The sequence below is a fragment of the Drosophila miranda genome, chromosome 4, assembly GCF_003369915.1.
Source record: "Drosophila miranda strain MSH22 chromosome 4, D.miranda_PacBio2.1, whole genome shotgun sequence".
Classification (NCBI taxonomy): Eukaryota; Metazoa; Arthropoda; class Insecta; order Diptera; family Drosophilidae; genus Drosophila; species Drosophila miranda.
The window spans coordinates 4,734,503-4,748,558 of NC_046677.1; the positions used below are offsets into that span (position 1 = coordinate 4,734,503).

At 38.2% G+C, this 14,056-nt stretch overlaps 1 protein-coding gene across 4 annotated transcripts in view; it reads right to left on the bottom strand.

The window, feature by feature from the left end:
• LOC108161190 overlaps nt 1-13,810 on the bottom strand; it is a 44,390-nt gene extending 30,580 nt beyond the window's left edge. For 2 of the 4 annotated variants that reach the window (XM_033392679.1, XM_033392676.1), the window contains exons 1-2: nt 13,359-13,388; nt 11,276-11,566 (exon numbers count right to left, since the gene is read on the bottom strand). The gene's annotated coding sequence lies outside the window, so the exon portion shown is untranslated. Of the gene's footprint in view, nt 1-11,275; nt 11,567-13,358; nt 13,390-13,741 lie in introns of those variants that run through there. The other 2 variants (XM_033392677.1, XM_033392680.1) reach the window with 2 other exon arrangements.
• Between the last annotated feature and the right edge of the window lie 246 nt (nt 13,811-14,056).

A 14,056-nucleotide genomic window follows, 5' to 3' on the forward strand; every position in this document is an offset into this window, starting at 1 on the left:
TGCGCGTTGGCCAATAAATAAATATACAAAATGGTAGGAGGAAAAAAAAAGGAAAATTAAAAGCTATTTAGCATGTAAATAAAAAGTAAGCCACCGATCGACGAGAGTGAAAGGTCCAACCCCGTCCTCGTCCCGTACCGTCTCTGGGTGTGTGTTGATTTAGTGGCTTCGGTTTATTGGCCATTGATTCGGCTTTGATTATGCATCATGATTATGCAGACACCCATCGAATGGTTAAACAATCATTTCGAAAGATTCACAAAACTAATTTGCATGAAAATGGGCGGCATGGGAAGTCGCCAACGGCAGAAAGGCGCAGTGGATTTTCGTAATTCCCATGACTGACACCGATTAAACGTTGATTAGGGTTTCATTTATGGATCTAAAGCTAGATTTAAATGCATGGAAAATGATTGAGCAAGGTGTTTATTATAGGGTAACATAGTCTAGGGTGTTAGGTGCTTCGTATAAAGGTGCTTGCCTCAAAACTATCTATCCATACTAAATCCATGGAAATGCATTCAAAAAGCTGGCAGGAGTATCCCAAAATGGAATCAAAAGGCAGTTTCAATCATCTTGAAGGTTGCAATAAAATGACGAATGCTAAGGCTAAGGTTCCTAAACAGATGATAGCCTATGGATATTGATTAAGCAATTGATTAAATCTCATTTTAATCATCTTCCTAATGGATTTCTTTCATATCCATCATCGTTTGATACAAATGGCATCATTAATGGACCTTAAACTTGATATATAATATGAAAATTGATGGCTTAGGTTCGTTAAAGCATCTGAAACCTATTCAATAATCATTCGACTCCAGATTGAACCAATTTACACCCCAAATATAAATCCAATAGACCTTCTACTATTAAAAGATCACTTAACATTTAAAGGTTAATTATGCCTTCATTTAGGTACCTCTAAATGGCTAGAACTCGTGCTAAATTATGGCTCAAGTTTATTTTATTATCCCCATTCTAATGCCAATAAATCTTTCAATCACAAACCAACAACTTGTGGCACATTCAACACTTTGCACTCCAACAGAAACACAAATGAAAGACTTGAGCAACGAACTTGACAGCCGCCAGACAAGAGAACGAACCACTCATCATCATCATCATCAGCAGCAGCAGAGGCATCGGCACCATCTGCATAATGATCAGAGCCTTCAAACAGAACAAAAGACTTGTGCAACTAACACAGCAGCCGCAAAACGAGAAAAACCTTTTCCATTTGCATCGGAGGCTGAAAGTTTCGCAATCGGAATTGAAAAACTGCAATCAAAATTCAAATATTTTCCTGTATGCAAAGCGGAACGTGGATCTCTGTCGTCTCGGCGGCGTCGAACCGGTTTCCCCTCTATGGATCCCAAAGAGCTCGCCGTTATTGATGACACCTTCGACATTTAGCCAGCAGCAAAGCAGCACAGCACAGCACAGCAGAGCAAAGAAAATCAAAACCAAAATCAAAATCAAAACCTTATAGAGAGATGACTAACCCGGCCGCACAAAATGGTAAAAGTCAAACGGGGTATATAATTTCTGTTGAACTTTTTGTTGCTTCGACTTCTGCTGCTGGTTTTTGGTGATTGGAAATGCAGCTGGCTGCTGGCTGCCGGCTTGCCTTTTACGGACTGCGTTTAGTTTTCCATTTTCATTCCATCCCGCAGTGTTTTCCACCAAAAGCCCAAGACGGCAGGCAGGCAGGCCAGGCAGAGACTTTCACTTGCGCACTTGTCTGGGGAGCATTTGCAGTGCTTGTTTTTCCCTCCAGCCTTTGGTGTTTTCCTTTTGGCGTGTTTTCTTTTTGCCTCTCTGTCAATATTGGCCACACAACCAACACACTGCAGCAGCGGCAATCCAACACGTTTCCACTTTTTTGTTTAGTGTCTGCCCAACTAATGACCAAATATTATTTTACTTTGATTTTTCTGTTGTTGTTTTTCTTGACTTGAAGGTCAATTGGTTTTTATGGGATTTCTTACAAATTGAGTTAGTTTTTTGGTGTCGATTGGTGGATCGAGTCGTAAGAGAGGAAGAGTGGAGCATGCAGAGGAAGTTGTTATTGCCAGAGAAACTGGGACATCCATTAAGGATCGAGTATTGAGGATCATCAAATGGTTAAGAGAAATTCATGCTGTGAAGAGATCTGTGCGATTTCTGTGTCTGTGGTTGATTGAGGTTTAAGGATCGTTGAAAGATCACTTAAAGAAGCATTTAGCTTCACATTCAGATCGCCACAGTCTTAACCACTTTACACAAGATAAAAGACAGCTCTGGGATTTGCTTTTAATTTAATTGAATCTCAAGGAGAAACTATTGGTAATTTAATCATTTTCTTGTCTAGATCAATCGAATCATCGTTGATTGACTTTTGATGAGGTTTCGCTTGGAATTATGCTAAATGATCAGTGAATTTATTTCAAAATGGAGAGAAATAAGAAAAAGAAATTGATATATTACAAAAGATTTCAGTTTAGGTTTGTTTAAACTATCATTCGAATTAAAGAATGTGTTACAGGCATAATTAAAAAATTTTCTATTCAAATATTTATCAAAAATCCCAAAAATTTGTCTCAAGAAATTATTATAGATATATAATCGTTACTAAAATATTTTTAAATTCAATAATGTGAATTATTTGTTTAAAATACATTCTTAAAAATTCTATAAAAACCATTAATACTTTATAAAAGTATTTGATCAAAGATTTAATTAAAAACCTCATACCAAAATTCTTCTATAAAAAAACAGATCTATAATAAAGTCATAAAATGTATCCCAAGACTCCCAAGTATCTATCGATTGATCAAAACGTGTGGTTAAGGAAATATTCAAAGAATGAGAATATGAATTATTAAAACTGATAGTATTACCATAGAAGCATAAATGGTTGTCACGAAGATCTTTTTAAAAATTTATTCAAATATTCGTTTAAATATTAGAATATGATCTAAGATTGCCCAAAAGTTGTGCTCAAAGAACAAAATCACGTTCCTAAAAAGAAACAAAATCAGAGAACAACTCTGAAGTTCGTTAAAAAATAGGCTCAAAGATATATTATTCAACTTTAAATGGATCATTAAGAAACAGTTCACTCAATTAACCAAAAGATACAGCCAAAGTACTCATTGAACGCCAGCAAAAGATATGATTAACGATCTGTTGATGTACTTATTAATCTCTTATTAATTCAATGGATATTTCAGTGCCCTGAAGATCGGTTTACCCCACAAATCTAAGCACTAGAACACCACTGAGAGAGACCCTTTTACGGGGCGGCTTTCTTTGTTCTCCAATCAGACTCACTCTCACTCATTCGGCTGGAACACCGCTCCTCTCCGCCATAATCCGATCGATTCGATTCCATTCCGTTATGAGGTCTCCCTCCCGTGGGGAGTGGGAAGTGGGTAGCGAGAGGCAGAGAGACCAAAACCAGATTTTTATGTAAATTTATGTTCTTTCTTGGGGGCTTCGTGATTTCTTTCCCCCTTTGGCTGTTGCTATTGATCTTTGGGGTTTATAGCAGCAAATTTTTGTCTTTAATTTCGATGGTCAGGTAGCCTGCTGCAGCAGCCGCCACGGGCAGCACTGGAGAGCAGAGTGCGGACTGTGGAGTGTGGAGAGAAAACCAGCTGGGGCAGCTGTCCGTTCCGCGGAGAGACCCATTGAACTAGTTTCGGGCTTGTGGCATGTAAGTTTTTATTTTTTTTTTTTTGTGAATGCTTTTGGTATTTGGGTTACATGAATTGTTTGTGGGCAAAGTTTTGCGGCTGGGGCTATTGAGAAGGTATTGGGGTTTCGATAGGGCACGAAAAATAAAAGGGTTTAATGAGCTATGAAGGTTGCCAAGCGGTTTGCAGGCACTTACGAGTTATGGAAACACTTCGTTGAGACGTAGGAATGGATATCATTGGCTTGAAGTAAAGGTAAAACTTTAGTTTTGTTGGTCACACAAATTGGCAGCACTTTTATCAAGAGAGCCGTCAAGTTGGTAGCACTGGAGGAAGATACTGCCTTTAAGCAGCGTTTCAATAGGTTTTTAATTAAATACATGTAGAATGGGGGTATCTTTGGATAAGTTCTCAGCACGTAAGGGTAGCACTAAAATTAGAGAATAGATTGGCAGTCCTGCAGAATGACCTACGATATAGAAGCTATTCAAGCCGTTTAAACAAAGAGAATTACTGAAATTTTTGAAAGGAATCCTTGCCAAAGCACAAGTTGTCAGCCCCACGGGAAGATGTGCCACTTTGTGGCAAGATTCTAGTAGAATAAAGTCAAATTTGTATCGCAATAAATCAAAAATATATGCCTTTATCGAAGGCCTAGATTTAATATTAAAGTTTCCAATTGAAGTTGCACTTTTATTAATTTTTTTCAATCCCAAAAACATACTTGCCTACCCCTATTTTATGGTCACAAAACCCACTAAAACATATACACCAAGTGTAAGCCATAAAAGCCGATTTGTTGAATTTCCTTTTAGGCAATTCATTCACTGGAAACTGTTTTCCTCGAGCAAGCAATAGCCAAACAAAAACTTTTCACTATACGAGTATGTACTCATATTTGTGCGAGTATTTATGTTTCTTTTGGGTAACTTGCCACTGCCTCGGCAGCCGCCAACATCGAACAACATTCATTTGTTTTCATGTACTCGAACAGCAAAACCCGTCGAAAGCTTGGCATCAAAATGGTCAAGTGATTTCTACTGGCCAAACACTTTCACGAGCTGGAAAAACGAAGCAAAGAAGCAGTAGCAGATGCGCCCAGTGGGTGCCGACCGACCGCAATTAATATTTAATTCCCAAATAGACTTTGGAAAAAGTGGTGTGTGTTTTCTTTTGTCTCAAGTTGGAGATTTTGTAACTGGAATTAAAAATGACTTGCTGCGGCCAAAGCAGAAGAGTAGATGCCGCTGAAATGCTAAAATATGCAACGGGCCGCACCTCTCAACGCCGCACACAGACGGATACATCCACGACGAGTGGATGATGTCCAAAATGAAGTCAGCGGCTCTTGTCAAACAGAAAACACAGCTACAACACTAAGGGAATTGAAGACACGCCCGTAGTATTTGAAGCCATCATTCAAAACAATGAGCGGTGGGGAAATTATATCATCGGAAAGCGAAGTGGAAATGCTCTCAAGAAGCAGTAGAGAAAATCTGAAAGATTTGTCAAACCAAAGGCTCTGTTATGTGCACTTTTGGTTTATCTTTTCAGGATTGGGAAAGAACTCTCTATAAACGCCTTTTTCATTCAATATATTTATTTATAACAAATAATTTTTTTTTTTTATAGGTTTCTTCTATGAGTTTTAGGTAAATCTACCAAGTGGAAATTATTATTATTTTTTTAATATAAATTATGCAGCGTAAAATATTATAAAAATATGTTTAAGAAATAATAAATGGATCTATTTTTAGGTGAAACATTTATAAAGAACGGTTTTATGATTTAAAAAAAAAATAGTTACTTATTTTTTTGAAGCAAATACCTTTCCAAACTACCCAATGAATCTCTCTCCATACCTTCTTCACAAGCCTAACAAGGGTTCCACCTCCACCTTCTATCCCAAGACATTAGCTAATGGAATAACATTAATTGTGAATTTTAACCACAAATCCCCTTTGTTAAACCCAAAGAAAACCCTTTACACATATTCTTACCCTGCAAAGAAAAAACAACCATCAAACTCCAACATGCCTTCCTCCCAGAGTGTATCAATATCACACAGACACACCACCAAGGCAGCAACAGAGTACGAGTATCAGTATTCTTTTTTGTTGGTTTTTGTGTTTGTTAGTGACTTTTGAAATTGAAGACGATGACTGCGTGGCTGAAGAGCCACGAGTGAAGCCAGCCGTCAAGAATGCAGCCAAAAAGGCAAAAGCAACAAGTAAGAGGAGACCCAAAACAGGTTAACACAAAAATATGCACACCACAGAGATAGAGAGACAGACAGAGACAGAGTCAAGAGTCAGACAGACAGACAGTCTGCTCAAGAGTTAGGGGGAGATCATTGTGTTCGTATTCGTGTGTGAAGCAGTCATGTGAATTATATTTTTTGAGCCAGTATTTGTTTGAAAACCAAGAAAAAAAGCTAAAGATAATCTTGAAAGTGAATGCTGGAGGGGGTGCGCGGAAAAGCCAGCTGAAAATGTGAAAATGCCAAAGTTTGTGGATAGAGAAGAAGTTTGAAGAAAGAACTAGTAAAACAGGAGGGTACCGATTTTTGTAGTAAAATTTTGTAAGAAAAAATAAAAAAAAACCCACCGATTTGTATAAAATATAAAACTAGTTCTTAAATGGTTTTAAAAATAATAAATAGAAGCATTGAGAAATCGAATTATTCCCAATACTCACAGAAAACAATAAAATGTAACTCTCTTCCAGTGTGGCTTAGCAGTAAACCTCCACTGATTGCTATCTCCCAGTGAGACTCGTACTCGTACGGAAACTAAATCTTCTTAATGGAAAAACTTGCTCTAAATATAATTATTTTAACCAAAAAAGATCATACAAAATCTCCAAATAAATCGTCACCTTCCTATAAACTACATCTACCAGCCCATACCGTTTTTGTTTCTCTTCCACCAGTCTAGTACATAAAATATCAACATTACCTTGTATCGTCTCGACTCACACAAAGCTTAATCATTTTTCTTTTTCGCTGCAACAATCGTCGACAATGACAGCGTCAAATTTTTTTATTTTTTTGTTGTTTTCTTTGGCCAGAGAGCTAGCTCCACTTTTCCATACAATTCTCACAATTATATTTATAAGAAGAAAACGGAAAAACGCACACAGAGATGGTGAAAAGTAGAGATAGATAGATAGTACTTGTAGAAAAAATAAAGAAAATTTGTGGCAATTGTAACTAATCGACGGACGGACGATGCCAGATGGCGCCGTGAAAGCGCCCACCTTGGAAAACTTATGAAATTGTCAACTGCTTTTCAACATGATTAGGCTGCTTTTTTCCCATAAAGAGAGGGAGAGATGACCATTAATTCGCTTTTAGAATGAGTTTGGAAATTGTCAACACTTTCACTGCCACTGCCGCTGCCACTGCCACTGCGCCACTGAGACGGAAGTTGAGAATTTACAGCAGACTGAAATCAAAATCAAAGACACTTTCGTTGCAGTGAAAGAGTTTTTTGATTGATGGATTGATTGGGGAAAACTGATTTAAAAACCAAGCAGGCTTTGGCCTATCTTTGACATTCGAATCAGTATACTTTTAATATTCAAACAATAGAATTGAACATTTACACAATGCCATGTCGGTTTTTAAAAACTGTTTACATGAGTAAACATCAACTTCTATGTATGAATGGACCTGAGAAGGACAAGGAGGTGGAAGAGGTGGTGGAGAAAAAGAAAATAAAGAGAAAGAAACTCTTGAAAAAGCATGGGATTAACCACTACCGCCTGGAGCATGAGTACAACCTGGAAACGAAGCAGATTGGAGTAAAGGCAATACGATTCTGTGGAACAAGGACATCTTCGCAGCCGATAGTCCGTGAGGGGGAATGCCTCTACGAGCGGCCTGTGTTGGACCACAATGGCAATGTGCTGTACACCACTCAGTTCTTGGCGAGCAGCAACGGTAGAGTCACGGCCAAACTGGTGGCCAGTTTCAAGCACAAAACTCGAACCGAGAAGACGGACAATCTACAGGAGGTTCAGGACAAGGATGTGATTAATAGCAGCCACAATGAGGAGAATGGCGATCCGGAGATAAAGTTCGATCCGGAAATAAAAAAGAGCGATTCGGAGATAAAGATCGATCCGGAAATAAAAAAATGCGATCAAGAGACAAAAGATTGCGATCCCGAGATGAAGGAGACCACGGGGGAGCCAACACTCAGCGAAATGCCACCAGAATCGGCGTCCTTGGTCGTCGCAGATCATGACTGTTCAACCACTCAGTGCTTAGAGAATCTACAGAGCTTGGACAGCTATTGCGAGGAGGAGGAGACAAAAGACACCGAGGTGAAGTTACAACTCAATGGGAAGTGTTCACCATCGATGCCAATGGTCTTAGAAAGTGGCAAGTACCCTTTCAAGCAGAGAGCCACTGTGATTTTCGTAGGTTATGAGTGCTCAGAGAGCGCCTCCTCGTGTAGTCTAATGTAAGGATCCTCCACCATAACTACCAGCTTCCTCAACCACCCGCTAGACCCGACTTGGCCTCTACTTAGCCAGGCGGCTAAACAGTACGATTAAATATTATATTAAATAAACAACAGACAAAAGTATTCAAGAACTCTGTTTCTTTTCGTCGGTAAAGATCTTAGCCCAAGCCTTGGACATTCCAATGGCATCAACCATTTGATGGATGTCTCTTACGATCATCTCTGACACGCCCTCAAATTAGTTTTCTTACGTTTTGTGGCCAGCGATTTGTCATTCCTGTTTATCGTGTTCAGTGTAGCCCTTTAAAAACTGGCTCCAAAATGTATCTGATCTTTCCCACTGACTTCTCGCACTTTCCAGTACAGGTATTAAAACATCTCGGATTCGATGTCTTTTACCTGTGATTTTTTGTGAATTGATTCTAGATACTTTTTTGAGGCTCTTAAGGGTTTGTTTGTGTCGCTCTTTCTACCTGCCGCGACACTTTGGCGTCAGCTGCCAATTATCCATCCACCTTCAACAAAAAAAGGTCACTCCTAGAATGACTTTCTGGCGTTTCTGTTCCAATCTTTGATTCCTGTGAAACGGTGGAGATGGTGGATTATAGATGATCTAAGAGCAGCACTTTTCAGAAACCCGAAACTAGGAATTCCGTATTGAAATCGAGTTGGAATTCAAATGGGTTTCCTAATGGCATCGAAACTCTATGAAGGAGAAAAGTAGCCATAAATGTAGGTTCTTTTCTACTTTTTGTAGGATTTTGTGTAATCTTTTAGAGAACAAAGCATTTCATTTGTTGACGAATACTTCAAACAATTGTAGAAGAAATTTCTTTTAGGTTTCGAAGAGACAAAAGATGAAATTGTTTAAGGAATATTACTAGCAAATGTGGGAACTATTTAATCTTTTAAGAGGATAAAAGACAGTAGAGTAATGTGGAGAAATATAACTCCCTTATGAATCACTTTGCCACAACCACAGCCATTTCGATATGTCTCCTACAATACCCTGTTAAATTCATATACAAGAAAACACTAATAATACCCATAAACATTTCCAATCAATCACCCAACTATTTCCTAGCCCATGACTCATTCCCCTGTTGAATGCAATTGCAAAAACCATTCAAATCCAAAGACTTAGACAACAAACTTGATGTAAAGACTTGAGCAGCAAATAACTTTTGCCACCATACGACCCTCTACTTCCGTTTGGCTGCCGCCACCAGCGACCATCAATATACAAATTATGACTAAGCCATAACCCATCCTGAACCATAAAGCACACGCTTCAAACAAGTTTTACTCGTTTCAAAATTGGTATGGAAATGATTTTAGTAGAACTCACATCTCTCTTTCGAGATGAATTCTTCGTTAATCATGGCACAAATTTCCCTAAAGAAACGAGTTTATTTGTATTTGGCAAATAGCTTTGCCAAAAAATAAAAAAAGAGACCAGAAAGTAAAAATTTGTTGTTTGATGAGTGGGATTTTTGGTCTGTCTTGGGCACGTCATTTGTTCTGCTTTTCACTTGAAGTTTCAGTGAAATTTCTTTCTACTTCTTCTATACGGATTGGTACAGCCGTCTGTTTCTGTCTCGGGGAGAATGCGGGAGAGTGCGTCTTGTCTTGAAATTGAGGTTAACTGTTTTGGTAGCTCTCGCTTTTCGTGTGAGAGAGACCCCAGCTTTTTATGGGGGATCGTCAAGGGGCGGCCCCCACTCTTGACTTGGCCTTTATTGAATGAATGCGACAACAAAGGCGCGTCAGACACAGTCGTGTTTCTAGGTTTTTATTTATTTTTTTTGTATTTTTTGTGTGTTTGTTTTGTTTAATAGAAAGTAAAAGAAATTGTTCTGTGTGCTACTTTATGGAGAGCAAACGGGTATCGGGCCTGGCTTTATATGGCCAGCCATATAGCATAACCGCCAATTGTCTGCTCAATCAATTGAATCAATCAATTATTTAAGCACAATTATAACAACATTTTTAATTGTAAATTGTTGGCTAAAACGAAATCATGCCATTGTTTTTATAGATATTTGCACAATGACTGGGGCGTGGCATCATATTCAGTTTTTATTTCATTATTTACTGATTATTGATTGATGTGATTGCGGATAATGATGTCAGCCAGATAGCGTATAGATATCGTCATCGATGGCTGGCAGGCAGGGGTATCCATAAGCTTCCACAATATGAAATATTAAAAGTCATTTTCCATAGATGGATTCCCTTTAATCTTCTTAAACCACTTTCCCTTCCACTGAGACGGAAGCTCAGAATTTAAAGAAAATAAAAACAAATTCAAACAACAACAATAACGAAACTGGAATGAAAGTTTCTTGAAAAATTTGTTGATTAGAAAATGATGGATCCAATCGGATTTGTTGTAATTATTTAATGATTGCCAGACACGACACACCACAAGCAGGGGAGGTCAATTTCTTTTGCTTTAATAAGCTGCTGGAAAAATGGAAACTGACATTGATATTGATGTTATTATAACGTCAGCCAAAGAGCACATAAATATGGGTTTGATGGGTCGAAGAGCAGGAAAGTGAACATTACTTTCAGTGAAAATTTCGCCACATTATTTACAATTTTAATTTCCAAAAACAATTATAATAATAATAAATTTACTCCCTGGTTTCGATCTACCAATTTGATGGGTCGGAGAGCAGGGAAGAGAACATTTCTTTCAGTGAAAATTCCGCCATATTATCTACAATTTTAGTTTCCAAAAATACCTATAATAATATTACATATTCTCCCTGTTTTCGATCTACCAATTTGATGGGTCGAAGAGCAGGGAAGAGAACATCACTTTCAGTGAAAATTCCACTCCATTATCTTCAATTTTAATTTCTAAAAATACCTATAATAATATTACATAGTCTCCCTAGTTTCAATCTACCAATTTTACATTATTTTCTGACGCTGCAAAGCTATGTATATTTCTTATAAATTCATCTGTATATATTTCTCTAGTTATCACTCCTTTATTCACCCTTTTGTTCCGCAGTTTCATTGATTAGTCATTCTCCGTGGCAGCTCTTTTGCTCTTTCCACTCCACTCTTTCTGTGGCATATTCGCCGTGTCCATTTCAATATGCAACTCACCTCGTGTTGATGCAGCTGTAGATATACCCTCTATATAGGTATGTATCGTTATATATCGTTTCGCGAGTGTTTTAATAATCCAATTTATGTGGCATGTCAGCTGGTTATCCTTGGGGCCTTCCAACAAAAGCAACAACGTTTCTTTCCCTTTTTTCGTTATTCCACCGACAACTGCGGTGTCGTTTCTTTAGCGTTATTTTGTTTTTATGGCAACTTTTTTTGGTTTTTATTTTTTCCGTTTATTTAAAAACTATATATGTATATATATATATGGACAAGGCCAACGTTGCACTAAAGAGAGATACATATTCAGAGTTGATTAAAAAAGATTCCCAAAAATATAAGGAAGAAAGAAAGAAACGTAACTATAATTTATGATCGGTTCTGCGGCTATGGTTCGACCATCTATCTATAGTTTCTCTAATGGGGTTGGGTCTCTGTTTAATTATGCATGCCATGGCAGTAGAAACCCAAAGAATTCTGTTTGAGAAGTCCAAGCACGTCTTCGAAATGTGTTGGGAACATTTAAGTTTTTGGCTTTGGAGATCTTCGAAAGGGGAATATTTATGCTAATGAAATGGCGGCTCAAGGAATTCCAAGACAAATGACTTAGGCCACAAACTTTGGTTTAGTATAGGGTTTAAGTTTAGACAACGATTTGTTGCACTTTTTTTCAACCACCGAAAGCTGCAATTTATTTTTTTCGAGCACCTCTTTTGTGGTTATTTTGTGGCTGTTTTTTTCTGGCAGAACTCCATTTCTTTTGGCCATTGCGCAAAACACTTGCTGGTCTGCGCTGGCGTTTATTGTTGCCTTCTTGTTGTTTTTTGTTCAACCGTATGTCGGTTATTTCTACCCCGGTTAATGGGAGCGTAAATGCGCAGCTGGCATGAGAAGAAGTACCACCAGAGTACGGGTCTCTCTTTATTTGTGTGTCTGTTTCTTGGCTGCTATTCTAATGCCAGTTAAAAATAAAGTGCAAAAGGCACAGACAAGTTAATGGAGTGGTAAAAACCGAGCAACAGCACACAACAATATCGTACACTGAGGCTGAAGCATATGGAAAGAAAGAGCAACAAAAACAGAAGAGGGAAAATTACTACAAGTTCAACTAACTTGCGATGGCTAAACACCACACGGTAGCCGCAACGGTTTGTTCCACTTGGAAATTGTCTTCCTATGTGCTCATCGGATGTTTCTTATGCAAAATGCGCCATTTATTGGATTTATTATTCATATAATAGGGGGTCTTGTCAATACGTTTCTTGCAGATACATATTTCTAGCCGATTAAGCTCTGGAAAACATAGGTCTTGTATTTATAAAATCTTCCTTTCTCCTAAATAAAGATTTCTACGAATCAGTATCATTTCTTCGCAAGATAATTGTATGAAGTTCTTCTTTAGGAAATCTCCCTATAATATATGTTGCCCTCAATGGAATGATATTTAATAGAGACATTTTTCATATATTTAATTGCAAATTTTGGAATCTTTTATAGGTTCTTCTTTCATGGCATTCTTTAGGTTCAAACCGTGTTCCTTTAAGAATTTTATGATTAAATGATTAAATTCATTTAAAAGTTCATTTCTGATTGAGCTACTCTTCCTATTTTCTTTTATTTCATTTATTAGTTTAATTTTCCATTTTAAACCGATGAATATCTACGTTTAATTTATTTAAAATCAATTTAATATTCCTCGTAGATTTATCTGTCATTCATTTTCTTTAATTTGGTTCACTTTTAATGCTGGTCCTTAAAAACAAGCATCATTAATCCGTCAATAAATCACTAAAACCATTTAAATTCGTTTGAAAAATTCCTCGTTTTTTGTACATCGATTGCAATTTAAAGATCATAGAGCACACACGATCCCAGCACGCGTTTCCATTAAAAATCCTTGTATTTTTTTGTGTTTTTTGCGAACCCACACACACACTCACACACGAGGAAATGGCAAGAAAACAATTGAATAAAATCCAGTTTCGAGGGTGAATACATTCACAAAATGCACAAGCACTGAGATTCTTAAGAGACAGAGTGAGAGATCTATAAATCCGTGGATAAATTCCGTTTACTGTACCATGCCACACGAAGGCCAGACTCAGACTGAAACTTGTTCAAGAAAAATCAACGACGGGCCACCGCCTGCACCTGAAGTTTCAGAGACCACGCACGCACACACAGATGCGACCACACAGATACTCGCGTACCACAAGACACGACAGCAAAAGAAACAAGACGACAGAAAAAGAGGCACAGCAGGCAGCAGAGAAAGAAGGTAGAGAAGGCAGAGAGCAGCCGATAGGTAGAGATGTAAGACAAGAAAAGAAAATAAAACAGTGCTCTCCCCGTTCCCCCTGCAACCGTTTTACAGATTTTCTTTTGGCCTTCTCAGACTTCTTAACGGCTTTCACGCACACACATACAGTCACACCCAAACACACACTCAGAAGCGATACATACACTTGTCTAAATCGATATTCTGTGCCCGTTCCGCAGCGTCTCAACGTCGTCCACAACGCGCCACAGTTGAAAGCAGACTGAAAAAGCTTCCGATTTCTCGCAATATAGCGGCTAACCGGCATACCGATCGTCGCCGTTTCAGTTGGCATTAAAAACACGGCCTGGAAATGCCGGCAACAACAGCGAATTCGCCGCAAAAATGCTAACCCAACAGTGTATGTCTGTATGTCTGAACGTGGGCTCAAACGCTGAACGGGGATTAGATGTCCTTTTTTCTTTGGAAATTTCAGCTAATTGCACGGCCGGCACATGTGC